The sequence below is a fragment of the Rhinolophus sinicus genome, linkage group LG13 (genome assembly GCF_036562045.2).
Source record: "Rhinolophus sinicus isolate RSC01 linkage group LG13, ASM3656204v1, whole genome shotgun sequence".
NCBI lineage: Eukaryota > Metazoa > Chordata > Mammalia > Chiroptera > Rhinolophidae > Rhinolophus > Rhinolophus sinicus.
This window is the reverse complement of record NC_133762.1, coordinates 20,049,975-20,074,979: the sequence shown is the minus strand read 5'-3', so window position 1 is coordinate 20,074,979 and position 25,005 is coordinate 20,049,975. Positions and strand designations below refer to the sequence as shown.

The 25,005-nt window shown below is 49.3% G+C and overlaps 1 long non-coding RNA gene across 1 annotated transcript in view; it reads left to right on the top strand.

The window, feature by feature from the left end:
• LOC141568216 (uncharacterized) overlaps window positions 1–21,092 on the top strand; it is a 61,311-nt gene extending 40,219 nt beyond the window's left edge. The window contains exons 2-3 of the long non-coding RNA XR_012491264.1: window positions 18,246–18,431; window positions 20,690–21,092. This is a non-coding gene — a long non-coding RNA (uncharacterized LOC141568216). The remainder of the gene's footprint in view (window positions 1–18,245; window positions 18,432–20,689) is intronic.
• Window positions 21,093–25,005: the final 3,913 nt, after the last annotated feature.

Below are 25,005 nucleotides of genomic sequence, written 5' to 3'. Positions count from 1 at the left end.
CCTGCTTACACTTTCCTGGAGCAACATACATCAGAAGCTGTCGGTGGGAGGCTGAGCAACTGCTTCTTTCGCTCTTTTCTCACGACCCCACCTCACACTTAAAATCACGGCGATGGCCAAAGTCTCGTGCATTTCATCCATCAGAATAAAGTGATTCCTTTCTTTCCCCTCCAGACTCCTGTTGCTCCATGAGATACATCAGTTTGCATTCATCTTGATCAGAGCAGCAACACAATCCGCTCATGTTTATTGAGCCTTTAGCGGGGCCAGACCTCATGTTTGCATTTTACTTACAACACTCAGCTCAGCCCCGAGAGGCAAGAGAATCATGACTCCCATATAATACATGAGGGAACGGAGGCTCAGGGAGGGTAAAAGAAGTGTTTCAGGTCTTCCGCAGAAACCTTAATTCTTATGGAAATACTTTGGGGTTCAAGAAATGGGGTTTGCCTGCACTTGAATTTTGCAATGCACACATTGTCCCTCATTTTATTGGCAAGTTCTAGAGTGAGACTAAGGGGACCTGAGGAAAACTTGAGGCTGGTCTCCAAGCCCCACACCCCACCGCCTGGGTACTCGGAACCCCAGGGATGCAGAGATGTCAACAGAGACGGCCAGCAAGCTGGTATGACAACGGGAGTGTGTGCAGGGGGTGCGTGGGGTCTCAGCAGGGGGTCGATGGGAAGGGGCTCCGAAAAGGTTCCCTGAGATAGTGCCTGAGTGGTATCTTAAAGCACAGGGTGAAGTCACCAGGGCAGGTGGAGGGAGGCCCTCTGTACCTCCTTTGATTAACTACTTAGAGGAGGTAGGTACAAAATGTCATGGGGGCGGGGTGATTAATCCTCCTATAATCTGTTGGCCAGAGTTTTGCTGTGGCAGGAGGTTTTGCTGGAGAGATCGATCCAGTCTGAACAGACTGGTGAAATGGCGCAGCACCTCTGCGGCCAACCCAGCAGGGCTTCACCCAGAGGGACAGGTCACCTCTCAGAGCCATGCAGCTTTGGGTATTTCAAGTTGGTGTTTTGCTCCGTGGGCTGCAGGAAACTTTCTCAAAGACACCATTTGTCTGATGCAGGAAGCAGGCAGGACCAGGGGAGAAGAGAGGAGAAAGGGGAAAAAGGAGACATGGCAGTAACAACAATCCCTTTATTTGATCAATTACTGCAAAGGTGAAGGGCTCCTTTGTCCTAGTTCCCTGGTCATCTTTTCTCTCAACCCTCACCACAATCCTGTGAGGCAGGTGATTGTCCCTCATTTTATTGGCAAGAAATGTGGGGGTCCAAGAAGTGAAGGGACTTTTCTGAAGTCATGTGGGTAATCAGTGCCAAATCCAGGACTTAAACCTAGAACTTGGATCTCCAAGTGCAATACTCAGTCAGGAGTGAAGTGGGAGCTAGAGGTGCCCGTTATGTACCCGGTATCCCGGAAGACCTAAGGTGTGGGATGGTGCAGGAATTGTACGAAGACAGTCTCGCCATACTGCTGGGCTAGAGGACAACTTGGGCTATGTATGCCAAGGTATGGAAGCACAGAGAAAGCCACCCATATCTGCTGGGGCATCAGGGAAGGCTTTTTGGAAGGGGGGTTATTGAGGCTGGGTTTTGATGGATGCGTAGGAGTTGTTGAGTTCAGTAAGGGGGGAAGGTCATTCTGGGAATGGAGGAGTGTATGCAGAGGCTCAGAGCTGAGAATGGGGATCATGCATCAAGGGACAATAGGACTTTACAGAGTAGCAGATGTGTAGGATGTGGGCTAGTGGAGGAAGAAGAGAGCCGAAAAGAGCATCTTGCTACCCAGCTGCTTGTTCAGCCCTGCCTTGTCAGGGAGGGCACAAGTAGCCTTTTCCTGGGGTAGGATTTTACTAGGATTCAGGGAACTGGAAATTGCTTTGAAGACTTTTGTGCTTAGTGCCCGCACCCCCTTTTGGAAGCTAAAAATGGATTCTCCAAGGAGGGAGAGCAAAGCCACAGCAGCAAAGGATTCTGCTGGTGAAACTGTGTAACTGCCTCCCTCTATCATTATCTAATTAAGGAAGGGATGGGGGAACCCCAAGGCTTTGAAGTAGCAAGAGAGAATTCTGAAACAGCTCCAGCTGGGTCCTGCTAGAGGGGTCTAATTACAGAGCAGTGTTCTCCAAGTATGAGGTTACTCAGTGGGCAGGGGGTGGGATGGGCGCGTGGAGTGGCTGCAATGTCTAAACCACCAGGACTGAAATATCTGCAACCACACACCCAAGGCCATGGCTTGGTGTGCACTTTCTCTTTCTGGGGAAACGACAGCGGCTTCCGGACAATGTCACTGCCCATCCGTGCGCGTGCGCAGGCGCTTCAGAAGGAACCTCAGTGTGGAGTACTCGGCTCCAGCCTGTCAATCTGGGTCTTGACAAGGGACAGTTCCCGTTTCGGGATTAAAGTGAAATTCTTTCTGGAATAAATATTCAGATCCACTAGCTGTGGTTGGTCAAAAGGAAGGAAAGAGGAAAGGTAGATTATCACACCAGCAACTTCATCTGCTGCCGTGAGTAACCTTGATGGTGCAGGTGGTACAACGTGCAGGTAGATTTTTGAGAGGTGGTGGGTGGCGCCATCTCGAAGATATCACCCCCATACTATGCCTGGAAATGCCACTTTGGGGGAGTCACTACTGAAGGAAATCTTTATTGAGCACCTATTATGTGCCAAGCAGTGTGTGAAGGACAGGTGATATATGAAGTTATATATAGATCCAGGTCTGGTCATTGTGAGAGTGTAGTCTGCAAGGGCAAAGCTGTACACAAGTAAATGAAATAACTCCAGTTGGAACAAATTTTGTGAAAGAAAGAAGGAAGCAGATGAGGGTGGTCAGAGTGACCATGCTTTGAAGGGGACAGCTGAGCTGACCAAAGGGTGCTCAGTGGCCTCTCTACCGAGTGGAGGTAAGGTGATCCAGACAGAAAGAGTGGCATGTGCAAAGACTGCTGGGGCATTTAAGAAATTGGCATAGGTCTGTGTGGCTCAGTTAGGACCCTCCCTCCCAGCCCCTGCAGGCAGGGTTTATACAGACTGCCTCCTTCCCTTTATGGGATGTGGGGGAGGGGGAGACAGGCAGATTTCTCCTGCAGTGTCTAAGCCTTTGCATCTTAAGTTTTTGTATGCTTTAGTCACTGAACAGCCTGGAGAGTCTTTACTTTGAAATGTAAGATGATTTCTTCAGGAAAAATGATCAGATTCTTCACGACCTCTTGTTCCAAGGAGAATAGGCAGTATTTTATCATTGCGGCATTGTATCATAGCTACAGCTAAAACCATCTGAATGCTTGCCAATGTAACAAAGGGAAGATAAAGTGTGATGACTCAGTTTTGGGTCGTGAAAGCTCAGGAAAGTGAGACAACACCTCCCCGCTGCGCCCCCCCCAACCCCAAAAAAAAGCCTGGGTGCAGGAGGAAGGAAGACTGGCAGGTCCCAGTGTCTCCCTAGTTCCCAGCCACGTTCTCCAGGTGGCCAACATCCAGCTGCCCAGCCCCAGCCCTTGAGCCTGGGGTCTTTACCGTCTCATTCACCTGCTTGGGACATTCACCAATTTAAAAGGTGAGGACCACTCCGTGAGTGAGTTCATGACGAAGGCTTTAAGCTAACATTTCACCAAGTGTGCTGTGCTAGCCGTGTTCCGCTGCAGGAATGCTCAGCACTGTTACCTGCCAATGGGCATCTCAGCCATGCCTTAGACGGTCACAGTATGTAGTGTTTCTCAAACTTATTAAGCAGGAGTACTCATTTTGAAGTGCATCTTAGGGGCTGGGGATTTCATGGAAATCAGTTTGAGATCCACTGCTTTAATCTGACATGATTATCCTGTTATCACTGTTGTCATCAAGAATAACTTTTGAGACATACTACAGGGTCAATTCAGATTGGTCAGGGAAGGTGACCGAGGAGGTGACACTTGAGCCCAGACATGAATGGCCAGCCAAAGGAGGAGCCATGGAACAGCTAATGCAAAGCCCTGAGGTAGATAGGAACTGAGGCTTTTTGAAGAACAGAAATGTCAGTGTGGCTAGAGGCTCGTGAGCGAGGTAAGGAGTGATACAGAGTCGCCCTTCAGGCGGCTGTGGCCAAATCGCATACGGCCTGTGGACAGTGGGAAGGAGTTTCAATTTTATTTCAAGCGTAGTGAAAAGCTCTAGGCGGGTTGAGGTGAGAATTCTGTGTTTCATTTTGAAATCTTTGCTCTGGCTGCTGAGTTGAGAGTGGGTATTGGGAATAAGAGTGGAAACCCAGGGACCAGAGAGGGGCTGGTACAATCTTGTGGGGACCAGATGCCTCAGACCAGAGTGGGGTGTAGGTGAGGCGAGTCAGGGAAGCTGGGGGGCGAGGAGGATTTGGGATCTGCAGTGGAGGTGGGGCCAGCAGGGTCTGCAGGTGTGGGGACAGCAGAAGGAAAGACCAGTCCAAATGGGGCGGAGTAGCTGGGTAGAGGTGGCCCCATCTCCTGGTCTGGGGGAAGATGGGGAGGCACAGCTGGGGGAACAGGTGAGTCAGAGGCTTCTGTTGTGGCCATGTGATGAGAGATGCATTTTAGATGTCAGGGGGGCAGTGGCATATATAAGTCTGGATTTAGGGGGGATGTTTGGGGCAGGAGAAAATGGAGACCAGGGGCAAAGAGAAGCTGAACCTATTAGAATCAGGAGACAATAGGGTGGCAGGGGAGAGCACGCAACTTTGTTTGCTGTCCTGGATCTAGCCATGCCTGAAGCTTGACCACCTTGGACTCTAGTTATGTGAGCCAACTGGTCCCCAACCCCCTGTGTTTTTTCTGCATCAGTTTGAGCAGGCTTCTGTTGCCTGCAGTGGAAAGAGTCTTAACGCCACACAGGAGACACGTTCAGTATTTCAAGCTGGCTACAATGCCTTTCCTCTGCCTTGGGCTGGGTTTACATCACCCCAGGGGGGTGGGCTCAGAGGTAATAACAGGTGGTGGAAAGAATGGACCTGTTGACATCAGGCAGACCCAAGAAGCAGTCCCTGTGCCTCTGACTGCCCGTGTGACCTTGGACAAGGGGACTGGCTTCTCTGCCCCTCCATGTCCTCGCATGGAAGGGTTGTGTGTGGATGAGATGAAAGACAACAGGGAGAGTGTCTGTCAGCGACTGGTGCATGGCCGGTGCTTAATAAGTGTCAGCATTGTGGCCCTCCCCACCCCTCAGCCCACACACTGATTAAAAGCTCAGGTTGGCAGTTATTTATGTCTTTGATTAATTAAACAATTGGGAAACAAATTAATTATTACTTAACAAAGGCAGTTTGGGCAACACAATCTTTGAAAACGTGAGGCCTGGTGGGAAAAGAACAAAAGTGACGCAGGACAGCAAGGAGGGCAGAAACCACTGAAGTAGAAAATCTTCAAGGTCCTTCTCATCTGGAAAATTCACCTTTTCTACACATGCAGAATGTGGCTCCCTACAGATAAATGTTGACTTACGGGTCGAGTGGCTTATGATATGTCACAGTGCCTTCAAATGGCAGCCAGGCAGTCACTCTGGTGTCACCTACATGGAGTTTATCCAAGACAAGAGGCAGACAGGGAGAAATTGGACCTGAGTCACGGCCACGTGGCTGGTCACTGCCATCATTCCGGTTAAATCCACCTCTGTCACTGTTCTCCATGGTCCCACCCCTCCCCAGTGACCAGCCCCCAAGCTGTCAGATCTGGACCGCGGGCTGAATTCAGCATCAGTAACTGCGACCACTGCCGATGCCCTTGGCTCAATCAGGGGCAGCAGGGCAAGGGGAGTTGTTCTGCTTGAATTTTAAAACCACCCAAGTTTTTCACCCCATTAAGTTATCATTTGCTTCAAGGAAAAGTTCCCGGAGTCCAAGTGGCTGTGATTTCAGCCCCCTGCCCCCACTCCTATAACTTCCTTGCTTTCTGCACCACCTTTGGCCACAGGATTTGCAGCATGTTGGTCCTTCCGGGGATATAGTATTTCAACCATCCCCCGTCCGCTTGTGCCAGCATCGCTTGAGTGCATCATCTCATTTTTTGAAGGCACCACAGTGGTTTATGGCTTTCTCACCTCCAAACCTACCTGCACTTAGCGTGCAGGAGAAATTCTGATTTGTCAGGAACTTGTCTGGTCATCTGGAACCTTCCCCGGGGCTGGGAAGTTCAACTCCCGCCATGGGTCATATTGATTTTATTGGATGGCTTTTTTCAAAGCAGTCGAACAGTAGGAGGGCCAGTGGGTTGGGGGCTTCCAGTTTTGCCTTTGATTACCCTGTCTTGTTGCTGTGTTTTAAAATGCCCTCCTCCTCCCCTTTCTAGTATTGAATTCCCCCTAGATCAGGCCTCCTGCATTGTCAGAGGGGGAGCTGAGTCAACCCAGTGTCCTTAAGTTGCTGTGAGAGCCCAGTCGTGTCATTACAAAGCAAGACAGCTCCATCTACCCCACAGAATGCATCAAGGGTGTGTGTGGTGATGGCTACCAACGGTCCCTTAGCAACCTGACAAGGAGGCCCCGGCTAGCCCCCCACAAAGAAAGAGATGGCATTGGATGCTCAAACTGCATGTGCACTAGAAAGAGTCAGCACTGAGGAGAGGATAGAGAGGTGGGCATGGATGAGAAGGCGGCTTGATGTGGGCTCCACTCTCACCACCTTCTAAGGGAGGTTTTTCCAGATGAAGTAAAGGTGAGACACACAAGAAATGGGGTGACCTGAGAGCCGGGACCAGGAGCTGGGACCAGAAGCAGGTCCTTGCTCAGAACAGAGACAGTGGTCATTCTCTCACTTCGGTACACATCAGAACCACAGGATACTTGCTAAGGTGCTGTTTCCCAGGCCCCCACGTCAGATCCAGGGGGTCAGGATTTTCTAGGTAGCCAAGTCATGGATACGTGCCATTGCGGCCGTGTGAGTATCCATGGGGATACTGTTGGCGGAAGTCATGTCCAGTGATGGGCAAACAGCTCAGGGATTGTGAGAGCCAGGGCGTGGCTCAGGGGTAGCAGACATGTCCTGGCCTCCCAGGCTGTAACTTCTAACCCCCATCATTTATCTGATCCCTTCTGACTCAAACTGGCAATGGCTCTGGAAAGGCTGGCACCGCGACACATCAGTGTATTGTTGTGCAGCACGGACAACCTGGGCACTGGCGTGGAGGCCTGCAATTACACTGGTCTCTGGGGGCTGCTAATGGTTGCTGTTGCCAGAGGGCCTCATATGAGATGGGATGTGAAAGGGTGAATTTGAGCGTTTGTGAAGGGCGAATATTTTATCTCATTTTTTTCTTTCTAGAGGTGATATTTAAGGAAAACATGAATATAGCGAAGAAAAAATTTAAGAGGTAAAATGAATGAACTAGAAATGAAAACTACAATATCAGAAATGTAAAATTTACTGTACGGCATTGATAGCAGATTGGAAAAATGCAGTAAAAAAGAGTAGTGAACTTGGAGACAGAAACAATCCAAAATGAAACAAAACAAAGGAAAAAAAATTGGAAAAAGTGGAACAGACTTTCAGTGACCTATGGGACAATCCCAAGAGTGTGGACTTGGGGGAACAAGAGAAGTAGGGGGGAGCAGAAAAATAACTGGAAGAAATAATGACTGAATATTTTACAAAGTTGATGAATGCTATAAATCTTCAGATCCAAGAAACTCAGCTAGCCACAAACAGGGTAAACAGGGTAAACACACACACACACACAAAAACTCCACACTGACATATGCCAAATCAAATTGCTAAAAAACAGTAATGAAGAGAAAAAAATGTAAATATACAGGGAAATATCATACATTATGTACAGAGGAACAAGAAAACCCACAAAAATATGTTTTTAAGCCAGAGAATGATGATGGAATGACATCTTTAAAGTTCTGGAAAAAAAAATCAGTCAAATATTGGACAATGTTGTCCAACGGAATTCTGTACCCAACAAAAACATCTGGGTGAAATGGTGGCGAAAATGAAGACTTTTGGGAGCAGTAAGAAGCTGGTAGTATCCCTCAGTAGCAGATCTACACTAAAGAAGTATTAAAGAAAGTTCTTAGAGCCAGCTCTAAACTTAGATCTACAAACAGGAATGAATGGCCAATATGTGAGTAAATATAAAGACATTTATTTCTCATATAAAAATTATTTTAAAAGGTAGTTGACTGTTTAAAACATGAACAGTAACAATGTGTAGTGGGTTTTAGAATATGTAACAGTAAAATATATGACCACAGAGGCACAAATGGTGAGAAGAGGGCAATGGAAGTCCATTATTATAAGGTTATTACATTATATGTGAGTGGCATAATACTATCTGAAGGAAGATTTGGGTAAGTTAAAGATTCAAATTTATAAAAGTGAAAAGAAGAGGCCTAGCTTATGATCCAATAATGGAAATAAAATGGAATCATTAAAATACATAAGCAAGATAGTAGGCATAAACCCAACCATATCGATAACATTAAATGCAAATGGTCAAAATATAACAATTAAAAGACAGAGATGATGAGATTGGGTAAAAAAGCATGACTCAACTACATGCTGTCTACAAGAAAGCCACTTTAATTATGAAGACAGACAAGTTAAGGAAGATATACGAGAAATAGAAGAAAGAAGTAAGTAAGCTGAAGTGGCTATAAGAAGTAGAAAACGGAATGAGGAATATTACCAGAGCTAAAAGGAGACATTCTATGATAAAGGAGTCAATTCACAAGAAGGCATGACAGTCCTAAATACAGACACATAAATTATAGAGATTCAAAATACCTGGGGGAAAAAAAAAAAGCTTCAATTGGAAGGAGAAATAGACAAATCCAAAATTATAGGTGGAAATGTCAACATCCCTAAATTAATAGAGGTAGAAAGAAAATTGGTAAGGATATAGGAGACCCGAGCAACATTACCAACCAACTTGGTCTAATTGACATTTTTAGATGCGCACTGTTGGGAACGCCCCACCCAACAGCAGGATATACTTTCTTTTAAATCCCTGTGGAATATTCACCAAGATAGAGCATAGCTTAAAAACGAAAACTGAAAATGCTGACATTATCAAGCCCCGGTGAGTACGAGGAACACCCAGAACGCTCATCCAGCCACTTTGGAAAACAGGTCGGCAGTTTGTTCCAAAGTCAAATACACCTTTCCCCTAAGACCCTGCAGTCCCAGCTGTACAGTGAATTTAGTGCCAGGTTGTGCTGGGCCTGGGATGCCAGGTCAAGGCATTGCTTTTGACCCCACTGAAAGGCGTGACGCCCCACTGTGTGTCCCCTACTCACATCGGAGCTGTCGGGAAGCAAACACACTGCAAATCAAGGACACGCTAAGTAAGGGCTGCTGGCTGGAGGCCGAACCCCCTCCCCTTGCAGGAGGCGTGGGCGGCCTCAGGCACTGGACAGATGAGGGCCCCTTCCAGCTTCCCTGCTGCTGTTTGCGGGGGATTTTTTTTCCAAGGAGATGAGGGCTTCTCGAAGCCTGCTGCTCTCTTTCCCTCCTCTGCTCCCCTCTGGGAGGGCAGAGCCTTTCTCAGTGGGAGTAAATGGCCACAATTAGTATTAACTTGAGCTAAGTGACAAAAGCCAGGGTAAATATGCTCCACCACTTTCCAAGCACGTCCCATAGCCGTGTGGGGTCAAATACACCTGAGGAGCCCACGCTTCCCACAGCCACACCAGGAAGGTGCCAAGCAGATGGCAGGACCCAAGGTGTCTGAACACACTACTGGCGCCCACACCTGCCGCTGTCCTTTGTCTGCTGCCTCCTGAGCAGGACCGGCTACAGAATTTGCAAGGCCTAGTGTGAACTGAAAGTGTGGGCTTGTTTGTTTTAAAAAATATGAAGAATTTCAAGGCGGGGATAGCAGAATGTTAAACCGAGGGTGGACCTGTCTGAGTGTGGGGCTCCCCGTGGCTGCCCAGGTCATACCCCCTGTCCCTGAGCTCCACCTCACTGTCCCCCATGATGGACGCTGCTGGTCTTCAGGCGGCACTCGGTGTTTCCAGTGACACCCCTCCATTTCTGGTGGCTGCTTGCATCCTGGTATCATTGACACGAAGGGGCCCCTGTCAGGCCCTGCTCATTTGGTCAAACCCAGCCAGGTCTGGCTCACCTGGCTCTCGAGGGGGGAGGATGTATGTTCTGGGTTCTCCTCTGACTTCTCTTTCTATTTGTCTGTTCCCCACCTCCCTCACCCCCCAAATTTACAGTCTTGACATATCGTCTTCCCTCTAAGCCCTCCTTCTGATCGAAACCCTCCCGTGTGGGAGGGTTACAGCATGTCCTTTAATGTCCCCAAGAGCTGGTCCACATGCCCTTAAAGTGCCCATCCCACCTCTGGGCACACGGTGGCCGCATGACTTCTCAGCTGGGCAGGCAATTAGTTGAGACAGACCTTTCTTCTCCGGCCTCGGAAGGCTTTGAGCTTCCCTGCCTTGACCGGTGCATCTCTCAGGCTGGGACAGCACAGCCCCTGAACTAAGGCCCAGCCATCCCCCAGGCCGTGAGCCCCAGCGTGGCCATGGTTGTGCATTCATTAGCCCTCATTCTGTCTAGCGCTTATTGTGAGCTCGTTTGGTGCGCCAGGTGCAGGGGGCAGAAGCAGGAGGGGCAAGCATGGACAGCCGCCGCTGTAGTCCCAAAGTCTCGGGTTCAAATCCCAGCTCTGCCACTTACTAGATTGTGACTGGGCAAGTTTCTGCACATCTCCTGTCCTCACATGTCCAGACCAAGACCCCTGACATCCTCATGGTCACCCTTTAGTCCCCAAAGTTCCCTTTCTCAGGGAAGTCTCCCCCACCCCCTCTAATGCAGGGCTTCTTCAATGCCCTCCAGTCCCCTGTACTTTGCTGGCACTTTAAGATATGTAGACGTATATAGTTTTACAGTTAAAGTATTTGTGGACTATTTGGTTAACTTCTGTCACCCCCACCTCACTGGAAGCTCTGGGAGGACAGGCAGACCGTGGTATCCCTGGTGCTTAGCCTGGGGCTAGGTATAAAATTGATGCTTGGAAATCTTTGTTGCACGAAGAAATTAATTTCTAGATGAGAGAGAAACAGAGCAGACAGGCAGAGACAGGGGGAGAGAGAGAGAGAAAGAACTCCAAGAAGGCCTGTGTGCCCGGGGTGTCAACAGCAGGGGTGGGGGCCGGGGCTGGCATGGGGTCCAGATGTCATTGGGCTGCAGACCATCTGGCCCCGTGGCTGGGCTGAGGCCTCGGGTCTTTGTCCCCAGGGTGCTGGGATACCCCTGAAGGGTATCACATTGCCGCTTGGCAGCACCCATTTGCATTTCAGGAAGAGCGACTGGCAGCTGTGTGGAGTGTGGATTTATAGCCTGGCTTCGTTGCTCAAATCCCCAGAGTCATTTTCTTCTTTTTTATAGAATTCTGCTTATTAGGGACAGAGCCAGGAGCTTACTGTTTGTTCCTGATTCACTTTGTGACCTTGGGCGAGTCCTGGCTGCTCTGCAGGGAGCAGGGGACAGACCCCTGGCTACTCCTCTGGCCACAGCGCTATGGCCTCCCAAGACTTCTGCTCCTCCCCCAGAAAGTCCCGCCTGCCACTGAGATGTCCCCTTGGCATGGTCCTCATTCCATTGAACGTGGGACATTCCATAGGTTTTCATGCTTGTTACTTCTTCTCCAGGAAGGTGGTACAGGTTAAGACACGTACATGTCTCAACTAAGTTTTTCACTTGGTTAATCGCTCCTTCCCAGCTGGTGAAAAATACAACTGGGTCTACCTTCTTTGGGTCCCAGAGTTGAGGACAAGCATGACCACCAATTCTTGGTTTCTATCTAACTCCCTTCCCCCATCGCACCCCAACTCTCCCCCACTCTTTGCCCTGCTTGGTGGGCGCCCTGGAGGAGGGGGTAGTCACCCAGGAACTAGGCAAGCCAGTCTGTCTACTTTTGTGGCAGAGGGGCACCCACTCACCCCTCTGCACACTGGGGGAGCTCCTTGTGGTGCTGGTGAAGTAACACCAACAGAAAAACCCCACTCAGCCCCTTAGCGTTGCCAAAACAGCACTCCCTCTAGATTTATAAAGTTTGCCCAACTTTCCTTCTGCCACCCAGGAGAGACCTTTACTGCACTTGAAGAAAACACCTAGAGGATTTTTGTTGTTGTTATTTCTCTGAAAAATAGATGAAGGTTTTGGCTAGAAGTCTTGGAAGGTTGGGGGGGGTGGTATGCAGGGAAGGGGGAGAGTAAATTTAGTCGTGGTTTATTGCCCTAAGGAAAACATACTTGGGTTATGAAGTATGCCCCCTTGAAATCTCACTTGATGTTCTGTAGAGAAAGAGGAACGTTTTTAAGGAGTTGGCCGAGCCATCTAATACCTTGCCTCCAGAGCGAAGCCGTTTTGAAAGATTAATACAGAGCTGGAGACAGTCAGTCACTGTAATTGAACTTATCCCGGCCCGTTCCTCTGCCCACGTTGTCTAGGTGCAGCAGCCTCCTGAAAGCTGCACCCGGTGTGTGCCCGGGGCTGGTGGGACCAGCATAGGTACAGGAGCGGCTGCCAGCCCCGGGGTTCGGGGAGCCCTCGTGCAGACCCGCAGGCCGGCAGGGCTCAGTCTGTGCCCTTCCTTACTTCTCTTTCCTAAATGGGTAGGAAGGGTCAGACTCTGTGTTTGGTGTTTCTGGGCATTTTCTTTAATGGGACTGAGGACGGTTTCCCAAAACCATGTACCTCTCACACCACTTCCCTTTGCTGTCTGCTTAGGAACCACAACCCCAAGCTGGCTGCTCATGGTCACCTCGACCTGCCAGGTTTCATCCCTTTAACCAGAGAGAAGTTACATGGAAGAGAAGTTTGGGGGGCCTGGGGGCCCCTGACCTTCTCAGACACAAAATGCTCCTGCTGTTTGCTCTGTTGTCTGCCGTTAAAAGCGTCTAAATTGTGGGTCTTGGGGCCAGTCAGTGTAGACAAGAATCCCTGCTCCAAGGTCACAAAGAAGCCTCTCTGATAGGACAGGGGTGGCAACAGGTTCAACCCTGGGTCACCTCGTGGGTTTCTTAGTGGCATTAGGACACTCCGCCTCTAAGTGGCACTGTAGGGACCACTTGGAGTTACCCGTTGGATTTTCATTTACCTGTTATGTCCACCTGGCTGGTCATACGAAACAGGTTCCGAACTCCAACTCAGGCACCTTGGGGACCTCAGCTTGTGTGTTGGGATGGCCATCGAGATGCTTGACATCTCTCCCATCCCCACCCTCTATGGGAATAAAACAAAGGCCCAAGCTACATGACTTTTATAAAAGGCGTCACTCCATGGAGAATGAATCTCCAGGATTTCATCTAGGAGAGGGGGGTGGGATCAGAACTGTAAACGTTATGAAAACACCCATGTCCTCTTCTGGAGTGGGGGCAGAAAATCTGCTGGTGGAAAACTCGGGTCACTGCAAGGCCAATTTCCTCCCAGGTTCCAGCGGCGGCTCCCAGACCCACCCGGTGCTGGGTGTCCATTAACTTCACCGGCAGTTTCCCCTTGGTGGCCGAGGGCAACTTGTGAACCAGATAAAGTCTGCACTAACCGTGTGACCTTTACAGAGAGCCAGTGCTGTGTCCCCTCTGAGGTCCCCGAAATAATAAATCACTGAGGGCCCCTCAAGGCGGCAGACAAAGGACAAAGAAGGGAAAACAGCTCTAACTTCCTGGTAGCACTTTTTTTTTTTTTTTTTTTTTGCGGTGATTTCTTTGAACTGTAATTATGATCCAATAATACAAATACCAACACCTGGAATCCTGCCATCTAAGTTCTTATTTTGTTTAGCAATGGGATGCTATTCAGGCAGAATTTCTTTCCCGTTCAAGGGCATTTGAGGAAGGGCTGGTGCAGGGAGAGAGTGGATCTGTTACTTGAATTGTCACTTGAGAAGCCCCCAGGGTACAGGCCACCTGTCCCTCTGTCCTTCAGGCTCCTGCCCTAGCCCGCGTTCGAAACCCAAACCAACAGAGGCCTGGAGAAACTCTCAGAACCAACTTGGTTTTAAAAGTACCAAGAAAGAAGCCCAATTTGATCAAATATTTGTATTTGTCCTTTGCATTTCTGTCCTGGGCTAAAAATGTGAATTCTAAACCAGGAGTTTGCAGATTCTGTTTCTTTCCTTCTGAAATTAAGGTCCAGGGAAGAAGATGCTCCGCCCACCAAGAGGCTGACAGGGCTGTGATGTGCCCACTGTTATATTAGTTCCCGCTCCCTCTGAAAATTCTCTTTTCTATGTATTTGGGACCTTTTTTGGTCTAAACTTTCGCCAGGCCATCAAAGAGGTGGTGGGGGGGATGCATTTCCTCCTTTCCTACTCCCAAATCTGAGCTCTGGAAAATCCAAAGTCTGTCCATTTTCCTGATGTGATGAGCAAAGAAAAACTAAACTCCAAAGGAGTGTCTAGAAATACCTTTCACTAGTCTCTCGAATATTTTATGGGTACCGTCTTGGCCACTTGCTCTCAGCGCTGTCAGAAAGCGCACACCCTCTCCTGGGAGAAAGAAAAAGCTGCTTCCATGTCCCCCCAGATGTGATTATCGCTGGTGTTATTAATTTTTAACTTTTGATAGTTTTTATTACCCAAGCTTGTACATTCTACCTCAAAGGCCCTAAGACGGGGAAGTTGGCTCAAAAGGGTTTTGCAAATACTTACAAAAAAAAAAAAATACAGTTTTAGGACTCATAGCTCTGACTGAGCTGGAGGGGGGTGGGGGGAGGCGGGGGTCAAGAAATGTCCCAGGTGTGTCTCAAACGTGCTGACGAATCCAGGAGAGCGACAGAGCTACTGAGTTCACACCAAGGGCCAGCGTGGTTTTAATGACCAGATGTTTATCTAGTCAGAATTCATTTTGCTGTGTATTTTACAAACTGCTGGGCAAGATGTAAAAATACTTTAAACCCTAAAACAATCACTAAGGTCAGAAATCAAGCCATTTGTAAATCCACAGAATTGTATGCCTTGGGGGTAGCACATCTTTATAATGTAAATGGGACAGAAGTCATCAATAGGAAAATAACACAACTGTTGTGATGGCCCAGCCCCTCCCCAAAGCAGGCAGTCACAGACTGTAGGTCTAGAATCAGTTTGCCCCCACACGGGAGTACCAGTGACAGTGCCGAGAAGCCAGGCGGCAGCGCCGGGGCTGCTCTCCTGGGTCAGCCATTGTGTTCTTATTGCCTTAATAACTTTTTCTCTCTCTTGACATCTTTATTGAAAGCTAGCAAGGAGGCCCCCGCCGCCTGGGCTCCCAGCAAACTCATTTTTGGGCGCTTGCATGCATGCAGGAGCCGTTACATTTTCCGTTTTCTAGCCGGGAATGGAATGTTGATTCTGTGTGATTGTTTTATTTATTTTATACGTTTTCCTTGGAATGTCTACGTGTGGCCGCTGCCCTGGCTTGGCGGCCTCTTGATTTACGGTAGTTATAAACATTCCAAAGTAGACATGTCAGTTAAATGATACAATAACATTATACAGTTACAATTCTGTTATAAATGCACTGACAGTTCCAAAAAATCCATTTTCAGTGCTCCCTCCCCCACCCCATTGCTTCATGCTACCTACGCGGCAATGAGTGTGGAGGCCACTGGCTCAGTGGAAAGAGGGCAGAAGGTGTAAGGTTTAGGCAGAGTAGCCTCGCCACCCCTGCCCTCTGGAAAAGGTTTCTAAGATGCTTAACTACTGGTGTCCAGAAGCAACAGGCTCATCTGAGGAACACATCTGAACTTTCTTTCTGCTGAAAATCACATTTATTCACATGACCAATGTAATTCCAGGACAAATGCAGGTCCAAAGTGGCAGCCGGTTGGAGTAATTGAGGAGATGACCTGTCTCTCTCTGCCCATGGCTGCCCTTCCTGCTCACCCAGCAGAAAGAATGGTTTGTTTTTCCTAAAAGATGCTGAAAGAGGGGAGGAAGTCATGCTCTCCATGGACGCAACAATTTGGAGCCTTCACATTCGATCAGAAACCCACCTCAGTATCTCATAAAGAGAAACACCACGGAGAGAATTCCTTGCACATCGGTTCACAGAAAACACCAGAGCCACCACACAGACTGCTAGAATGGCCTCATTTCTAACTCTTTGATGTGTACAAATCTGACAACTGATATTTGAGGTAAAATATACACCTAAGAAATTTCTGTTCTCTGTCCTAGAGCAGGGTCGGCAGACTACAGCCCAGAATAACTCTCTAAATCATCCACTTTTCTCTCTCCTCATCTCCATCCAGGTCACCACCCTCTCTCACTCGGATGATTGCAATGGGTTCCTAATTTGTTTCCCTAACACCCATCCATTCATCTATCCCTCCCACCATTCTTTCCACAATCTCACCATGTATCCCACCATCCCATCATCCATCCATCCATCCATCCATCCATCCATCCATCCATTCATCCATCCATCTATCCATCCATCCATTCATCCATCCATCATCCATTCATCCATCCATCCATCCATCCATCATCCACCCATCCATCCATCTATCCATCATCCATCCATCCTACCATCTATCCCTCCTTTCTTCCATTCATCACTTAAGTCCTTAGTTACTATGCCCCAAGCACTGTGTGTCCTAGTGTAGGAGGGAAATCTTGAAAGCAAGATTCCTTGCTCTCAAACAAAATAGTAAATTTCAAAGTAAGATACCCCATGAGGGAAAAAAGCAGGCTATCTAAAAAGAGAACATCAGGGGGCTACTTAGAGAGGGTCTTGGGGGTGACAGGCCTCACCAAGGAGGTGATAGATTGACAGAAAGACCATGTGGTTTGTTGCTCAAACTGGAACACTTTTGGGGGGGGCTATTAAAAGTTATTCTAGGGTAACAGGCAAACTGGAACTTGGCCCAGTCAACTGAGAGGTACGGTTGTCTTCCTATATGCCAGGATTCAGAGGGGGAGCTGAGAAAGTTAGGGGCAGGGAGGAGAAAAGGGACTCCTTCCTTTCCTTGGGGAGAGAGGCTGCACACCTCTATGAAAAAGAACTAGAAGAGAAGGGAAAGCGGAAGAAGAAAAGCCTCTGTGGGGTTGGGGAAAGAGTGAATGTTGTAGTGATCAAGCAAATGAGTCTCTGAAGGAAATGCAGGCTGGGAGAGGAAACAGCACATAAGAAATGTTTCTCCGATTTTCTGGGGTCAGCAAGAGCTCCCTGGATGCCACAGCTTTTATTTCAGAGTAAACACTTAGGAGATTTAGATACAAGTTCGACCGAATTGCTCTGCAGAAGTCAGCCATGACACCAAAGGCCTTCTCACTTCCCGACGCTCACCGGTTGCAGCCGGAAGCTGGGGTCTGACATTTCACTCATCTGCCTCCTTCTTAGCGGCAATGCAGGCTACAATTTCTTGTGGACACGTTAACTCTTTAGTATCCATATTAGGAATTTCGACCCCAAACTAACGCTCCATGATAGTCTCCACTTGGTACAAACTGTCTAAATACAGGTCTCAGACCAAAAAAAAAAAAAAAGTCGCTCTGTGAATTGAGGCTTCCTTCAGTGCCATTTTTATTGTTCTATCAAAAGATGCAAGTTAAAGAGTGGGGTTCTTTTTTTGTTTCTTTAATAAGTTTGGCTGTTTGGAATGCACATCTTTGAGTAGGTGTCCCCACGGGGCCTGGATCATGAGGGAGGCACTGGGACACTGAGGTTGTTTGGTGGTCACACCCTCTTTGGGTTGCCATGGCATGAATGGTACTTTAGCCTCTTGTCGGTGTTCCCACACATGACCGTGAGCTTTCGGAGGGCAGGGACTGTGTCTGCGTATCTCTAGCCCCAGCACATAGCACAAGCTGGGACTTAGTATGTGCTCAATAAATGTGTAGTGTGAGGCTGTTCTGGGCTCCCAGAACAGTGCACGTCCTCTGTGAGACGCCTTGCAGGACCTGTGCTCCGAGCTCGTGCTTCCTTTCACGTGCTGCTCCCACAAAAATGGAGCAGCTGCTCCACTCAGGTTATTTCATGTCAGAATTTCATGTTCCCCACACCAGGCTGGCCTCATATTTATGTCCATCAATTCTCCAAGGTCATCCAAGGAGCCTCAGCAAAGTAGGTGATACAGATGGCTCATGTGACCCACAGGCGCCTCTCTGCCTTGCAGTCTGCTGTCTTCTGTCAGCATGGGCAGGCCAGGCGGGGTCTCTAAGCAGACCCCCAACATCCCTGAGGCCATGCCTGGCACTTCCTGGGCTGGCACCCTCCGATATCAGGGTTATCATGGCCAGCGGTGATGGTGGTTACAGGCTGGGGGTGCGGTCTCACCCTTCACTCTTCTTCCAGCTAGCTCTGCAATTCCAGGAGAGAGCCTGTCGTCTCTGAGCCTCGGTTCACTCTTCCGTCAATTGGACATAACACAGTGCCCATGCAGGAGGCGCTCGACACACCACAGCAAGGTGAATTGCCAGCGTGTGTGGACTGAAGGCGGTGGGCTCTGACGAGGACCCAGTCCCTCTCTGCATGCCCAAGGTGGGTGCAGGTCAGGAGTGCTCATCTCTCTGTTTCTTTGAAGGTGTAGGCAGTCACCCAGCCAGGCCAGATGCCTGGACCTCTCTGCCAGTGTGATACCCTTCACTTGTCACCCAACAAAAGCCACTGCTTTGATGACAACTGCCCATGGCTTTTTGTGGCCATGGTAAAATACCTGATGGCAGATGTTACGTCCTCCCAGAGACCCAGTAATGAGCTCTGGCCCAGAATCCCAACATGGTTGAAAACACGCTATGTTTATGCTCTTACAGAGATGATGAGACTTGCATTTGAAGTGGCCCGATGATTTCTGGGAAACGAAGGTGGTGTAATTTCTGGGATGATAATGTTTATGGGGGGCCCAGCCCTCAGTGCATAAGGTGGGAGGGGGGTCCTTGGGGTGAGGGAGGATCTACAGGTGACCAGCTCCTTTGCTGAGGACTCCGAGCCTTCGGGAGCAGCCCGGAGAGCACTGCGGCAATCCATGCCTTCATTTTGCATCTCTGCGCTCAGTATGCAGCATGTGCCAAACCCCAGGGATCAGAGGCAGGCAGGAAGAGCAGTGTTTGAGAGGATCTGATAAAGCGACTCTTTCAAGGGTGTGTGGTATGGGCAGGCTTTAGGAAAAGCAATGAGGCAGGGTGTTTAGGAAAGAGACCCAGAGCCTGTGCTAGCTGGTGGCAACAGACCAAGCAGAGTAAACCCCCCAGGTCTCCTGCAGGTGCTCTTCTGGCCTAATGACCCAGAAGCCGAGGGCACAGGGCCTGTTGACTGTCCCTGTAAAGCAGCCTCCTGGGGTCCAGAGCAAGGTGGGGAAGGACGGACATGCTCCATGGGGCCATCGGAACAGATCCAGCACACGCCTGCTCCCACAGAATTCCCAACCCCTGGTGTAGGTGCCTAAAGGGGCCAATCAGGTAACAAGTGAGAGCTCAATGGGGGTGTGACATAAGGGACAGGTGGAGAGTGTGGCAAGTCAGCTTGTTCATTCCACAAGGGAAAGTGGCCCAGGGTTGTTGGATCTTGCAGTTTTTTTGGTAGACACTGGGAATGGGGGTTTTTATGAGTTATCTCTTAATTTCAAATTTCTATCAGCAAAGTCAAATTTTGGGGGACAAAAAAGCATTTTGCAGGCAGGACAAACAAACTTTGTCTGTGGGCTGGATGTCACTCCTGAGTCACTGGTTAGGGACCTCCAGTCAGTGGGGGCAGTGAGATGAATGAGAGTGAAGCACCGAGCTAGGCTCGCTGTCCTGACCACCAAGGGCTCGGGGCAGGGGGTGCCGTGGTCAGGGGTGCTGCCCGGCCTGGGGGCTGAGCTAAACCTGCCGCTGTGAACTCTGAACCCAGCACTGTTCTCAGGGTTCTCACCCCCAGGTCTGTTGTCCCCGACCTCACCTCACCCGTGACTCCCCACCCTATCTCTGTACTTTGTCTGTTTTATAGAGCGTTTATCCCAATTTATGGTTGTATATTTCTTTACTCATTTGTTTGCACTTTCCCTCCCTTCCCGAGGACGAGGCAAATGTCTGTTTTCTACTTTATTCCCAGAGCCAGGCAAACAGAAAACGACTGACAGGCGTTTGTTAAGGAACTGCTGTCCTGCCTCCTGAGGGGGAGGTGTTGTTATTGCCAGCAGTAGTGGTCGTCGTCATTGTCGTGTCATCACCCGTATTTTACAACTGAGGAAACAGAAGCACAGAGTGGTTAAGAGACTTAATTAAGACTGTACAGCCAGGAAGTATTGGAGTGGGGAATCAACCCAGGACTGACAGATTCTCGAGACCCCTGCTCTTAGCTTGAGCACTGCTTCATTCCTAGGCATCGCTTATTAGGTTGGTGCAAAAGGAATTGTGGTTTAAAAGGTTAAAAATAATTGCAAAAACTGCAATTCCTTTTGCACCAACCTAATAGATTGGAGCGTACACCTCACCTCCTCCAGGAAGCCCTCCCTGACTTACCCACCAGCTGGATTAGGTGCTGCCTCTGTGTTCCCCAGACCCTCAGATCCTCTACTTAGGATTTATCCATCCGTACTACATTTTCCTATTCCCCCTCTCTTGCAACCAGGTTGTAAAGTTCATCTTAAAGGCAGAGAGCTTGTTTTGTCCATGATTCAACTCCCAGACCTTTACAGCCCCATGCCTGGCTAGCAATCCTAATAATACTAGAAAAAGAGAGAACTACCATTAATGAGTGACTACCATGTGGCAGGCACCCAAATGTTATTTATTCTTCACTGTGTCCTCATTTTACAGACCAGGAATCTACAGCTGAGAGAGCAACTTGCCAGAGGATACACCGCTGGCCAGAGGTGGACGTGGGATTCCAGCCCAGTTCTGCATGTCCCTGAAGCCACCATACTGGCGTCTAACCACTACACGGACACATACCCCTGCAGGTACTTCACAATGACCAGATGAAAGGGGTCGGCAGCCTTGTTCTGTCAAGGGCGGGCTGGTGAACACTTTTGGCTTTGGGGACCACACAGATTCTGTTGCGACTGTCATCTCTGCTGTTGGAAGTGCATAAGCAGCTGTGGGCTCATGTGTACAAGTGGGCATGGCTGTGTTCCAATAAGACTTTATTTATAAACACAAGTGATGGGCCGGATTTGGGCTGTGGGCCTTAGTTTATGGACCTCTGCTGTATGTTGTTGAATCAAAGATGTCAGTAGGATTCTGACCAAAGCATCCTGGTTTCAGACAAAGTGTGATGTGGAAAAACTGCATCTTAGCGTCAAGGAGATTTGATATTTGTTGACTGAATGAATGAATGAGTGAATGACTGATTCAGGTGTGTGCCCGTGAGTGTCTGGCAGGGAAGACGCGCGCCAAGGAGTGAGTTCCACGAACGTCCTGCGAATGTCCTCCCAGCGTCCTTTGCTCATCCTTAGGGGACCACCACTGTCCCACAGTACCTCCATGGAAACTGAGGCCCCAGGAAATGAAGGTTTTGTTCTGGCCCACCAGCCCTGTGGTGGCCGGCTAGTGTGCCATATTGGTTAGTGGGTCTGTAGAGGCTGGATGGGCTCAGGTCCTCCTCAGGTGAGGACGCCATCCAGAAAATCATAGCAGGTACACAAAGAATAACACTTCGCTTCAACTCCACCCAGATTAATTCAGTGAGAGTTGATTGTGCACCTCATCACAGCTAGGAGGGACAGGGGTCTATAAAACACAGCTCCTGCCCTCAGGGAGCTTAGGCACATCTAATCTAATAAACCAGCCAGATGTAAAACCGGCATGTGCCGGCCCGTTCCTGTCCCCACAGAGCCCGCGAGGTCTGTAACATGGCTATTGCCCAGGCAGGAATTAATTGCGGCTGCGTCGGCACTCCAAGCCAGACCCGACTTAATGCCTTCTATAAAGAGCCTTATTACACAGGAGCGTTCTGTATTATACTCTTCACTGCACACCGGCTATGTGTGGAGACTGCTCCCTCTGTCCCTGGGCCAATAAATTAGATTTAGATTACAAGGGGAGGAAAGGCAGCCCTGTGTGTGAATCCCTAACGGTCACTGCGGACTGAGATGTCTTGATTTAGACAGCTAAATGGCCCAGCAAAGAGGCCGGGAGGGCGCAGGTGGGCACATAAAAAGCTCGTAACGTCCGTAAGCAGACCATCACCTTGAGCAAACAGGCTGGCCGGCAGGGGCCAGGGCTGTGGCTAATTGACAGCTCCGATCCAATGTCACGCTCATTTCCCAAACCCAGAGCACTTCAGCTACAGGTTATCGATCCCGCTGACGAGCCCGGTCTGCCTTTGACGCAGACATCCTCTCATCAGCCTCCAAACTTTTCCACCTTGAGGCATTAAGATCTTTCAAGTGTCTCTGTGGGACCAGAGGTCAGGAAAGCTGAGGTGAGGCATGACGGCGCTGGCTGGATGCTCGGAGGGCTGTGGGCAGACATGGGGCCCAGGGTCTTGCCTGGAGCAGAGAAGAGCGAGGAGGGGAGACAGCTGCTGTGGTGGCTGATGGCTGTGCTCCCCAAACTTGCCTGCGTAGAGGAACCCCTGGGCTGGACATTCTGACTCAGTGGGTCTGGGAACTTTAACAAGCCTCCCAGATAAATGCGGGTACCCAAGCTTTAGGCCTCCCCAGGCCCTTCTAGAATCTTCCAGAATCTTCAGAATCTCTGAATTTGGTGCTCCAGAGAGCGGAACGATGGATGTTTCCACTGTGGTTCATTGTCCTCTGCTGGGAGTGGCCTGTGGGGGCTGGTCTCCCTACTGGACGGGGAGATTTGGGAGGTATTGGGGCTGGGCACTTGCCCCAGTTTCCCAGAGCAAGCTTCAGCAAGGTGGGTTAAGTGCATGAAGGGAGAACTCTTAAAGAAAGAGAAAATGGGAAAGGTTAAAGGGTCCCTAGAAAGGGTCCTGAATGAGCCCAGAAAAGGCCAGGAAATCCATCGGAGGGAGGAAAAGGGGAGGGGAGCCACAGCGGAGAGAGTGGAACAATTCATATATATAGGCGATGCAAGCGTGCACTCCTGCCACAGAACGTCCCCCGAAACTTCGAAGAGGAATTCCCTTTCACCCCACTCCCCTCCCCAAAGGTAGTCCTGCTTATCCCATGTGAACTCTTCTTTCAAATACCCCTGAATCATTTTCTCCCAGTAACAGGACTACATTGTACACGTTATTCAACTTCTTTTCCACTCAACGACGTCTTGGAGGTCGCCTCGAGTCCGTCCCAAGAGACCTCCCACACTCTATTTTTTTATAAAGCACTCTGATTTTTTTCTAGTCTGTTTTTTAAAATCATTTTATAATTGTGGTAAAATGCACACAACAGAAACTTGGCCACTGGAATCATTTAAAGTATATAATTCAATGGCAGTAAGTACCTCCACAAGGCCTTGCAATGATCACCACAAGCTATTTCCAGAGTTTCTCATCTCACCATGAAGGGAAACCCCGTACCTGTTCAGCAAGCACAGCAACCCCCCCGCCCCCCGCCCTCACCAGCCCCTGGCTACCACCAGTCCACTTTCTGTCTCCGCGGATTTGCCTATTCTGGGCACGTCGCATGAATGCACTCACACAAGGTGTGGTCTTTTCTGTCTGGCCTCTTTCCCTGAGTATATATTTTCGAGGTTCCTCTGCGTTGTAGCACAAATCAGTACTTCCTTCCTCTTTATGGCTGAACAGTATTCCAGTGCGTAGATGGATCACAGTTTGTCCATTCCTCTGTTGATCGCCATTTGGGTTGTTTCCACCTTTTGGTGATTGTCAGTCGTGCTGCTGTAAACATTTGTGGACAGGTTTTTGCGTGGACATCTGTTTTCATTTCTTTTGGGTATAATCCTAGGCGGGACTGCTGGTCACATGATAACTCCATGTGTAACTGACTTCTCACCTGCCACATTGTATTCAATGCCGTGGGATCATGAGGGCTTATTTCACGACTCCTCTGTTGATAGGAATTGAGGTTGTTTGCCCCTTTTGCCATTTCCAGTTGTGCCGCAGCGAGCAGGCTCAACCCTGCACTTTCCGTTCATTTTATTTTTCCAGTTTTATTGACATATAACATTGTCTAGGTTTCAGGTGTACTGAACTGATGTGTGCATATCGTCCCCACTCTGTGTGTGCCTGTGTGAAAACTCCTCTGGGACCCATCAACTGCTGGGTTGACCCAACTGCCCGTGTAAAGTCTCACTGGGTATCCGCACAGTGTCCCCACGGAGGCCGATGGAATACGTGGTCCCAGCAACGTGCAATGCTATGTCTTTCCCCCTCATCCTGTCTTCACCAGATGTCATCGGTTTCTGCCAATGTCATGGGTGCAAAGTGCTACCGCCTTGTTTTCATTTGTGTTTCCATATGTCTAAAGGAATAGGGGTTACGCAGGGTAAGACGGGAACAAAGAACCTTCTAAGAAGAGGAGCTGCAGGCACATAGGGATGGGGAGGGAATAGCAGAGTCTCGATACCACACAGGTTGTAGGTCTAAAGAGGCTGGAGGAGTGGAGAACTCAGGTGTCAATCTCCCCGTCAGAACCAGGGCCAGGCTGTGCAATGCTCAGTTTCCAGACGTGCCCACTCCCCCACCCCAGGGGAGCGGGGAAGGCTCACAGGAGAGATGAAGAGGATGAGGGTACAAGGTACGAGTTATTAGCTTAGGAGATGGACCGAGTAGGTTCAAGCCCCGTCTCTGCCACGTGCTCTGCTCTGTGGCCTTGGGCAGTTTGTCTTAACTTCTCTGTGCCTCACTTTCCTCACCTTTCAAATGAGGAAAGGGAGAATTCTTACTCGTAGGCTTGTTGTGAGGACCACATGAAATGATGTGTGTCAGATGCTTGGAATAAGGCGGGGCACGAGATGGGAGCTGTCAGTTGTCACTGGGTTTCCATGGGATCCAGTTGTCCTGGGAGAAGCTGGTGGACTGGGAGAAATTGGGGCTTCAGGAGTCAGGGGCCCCCTGAGGTGAAAGAGCATCTTACTGGAAGTGAGGGAAGGCGATGGAGCAAGTAGTGAAGGAGGCCAGAGTAGGAGGGAGAGACAGGAGCTGGGGGCACCAGTGTGGAGCAGGTCAGGGCTCACTGAGTAGAAATGGGAGTGAGCGGCGATGG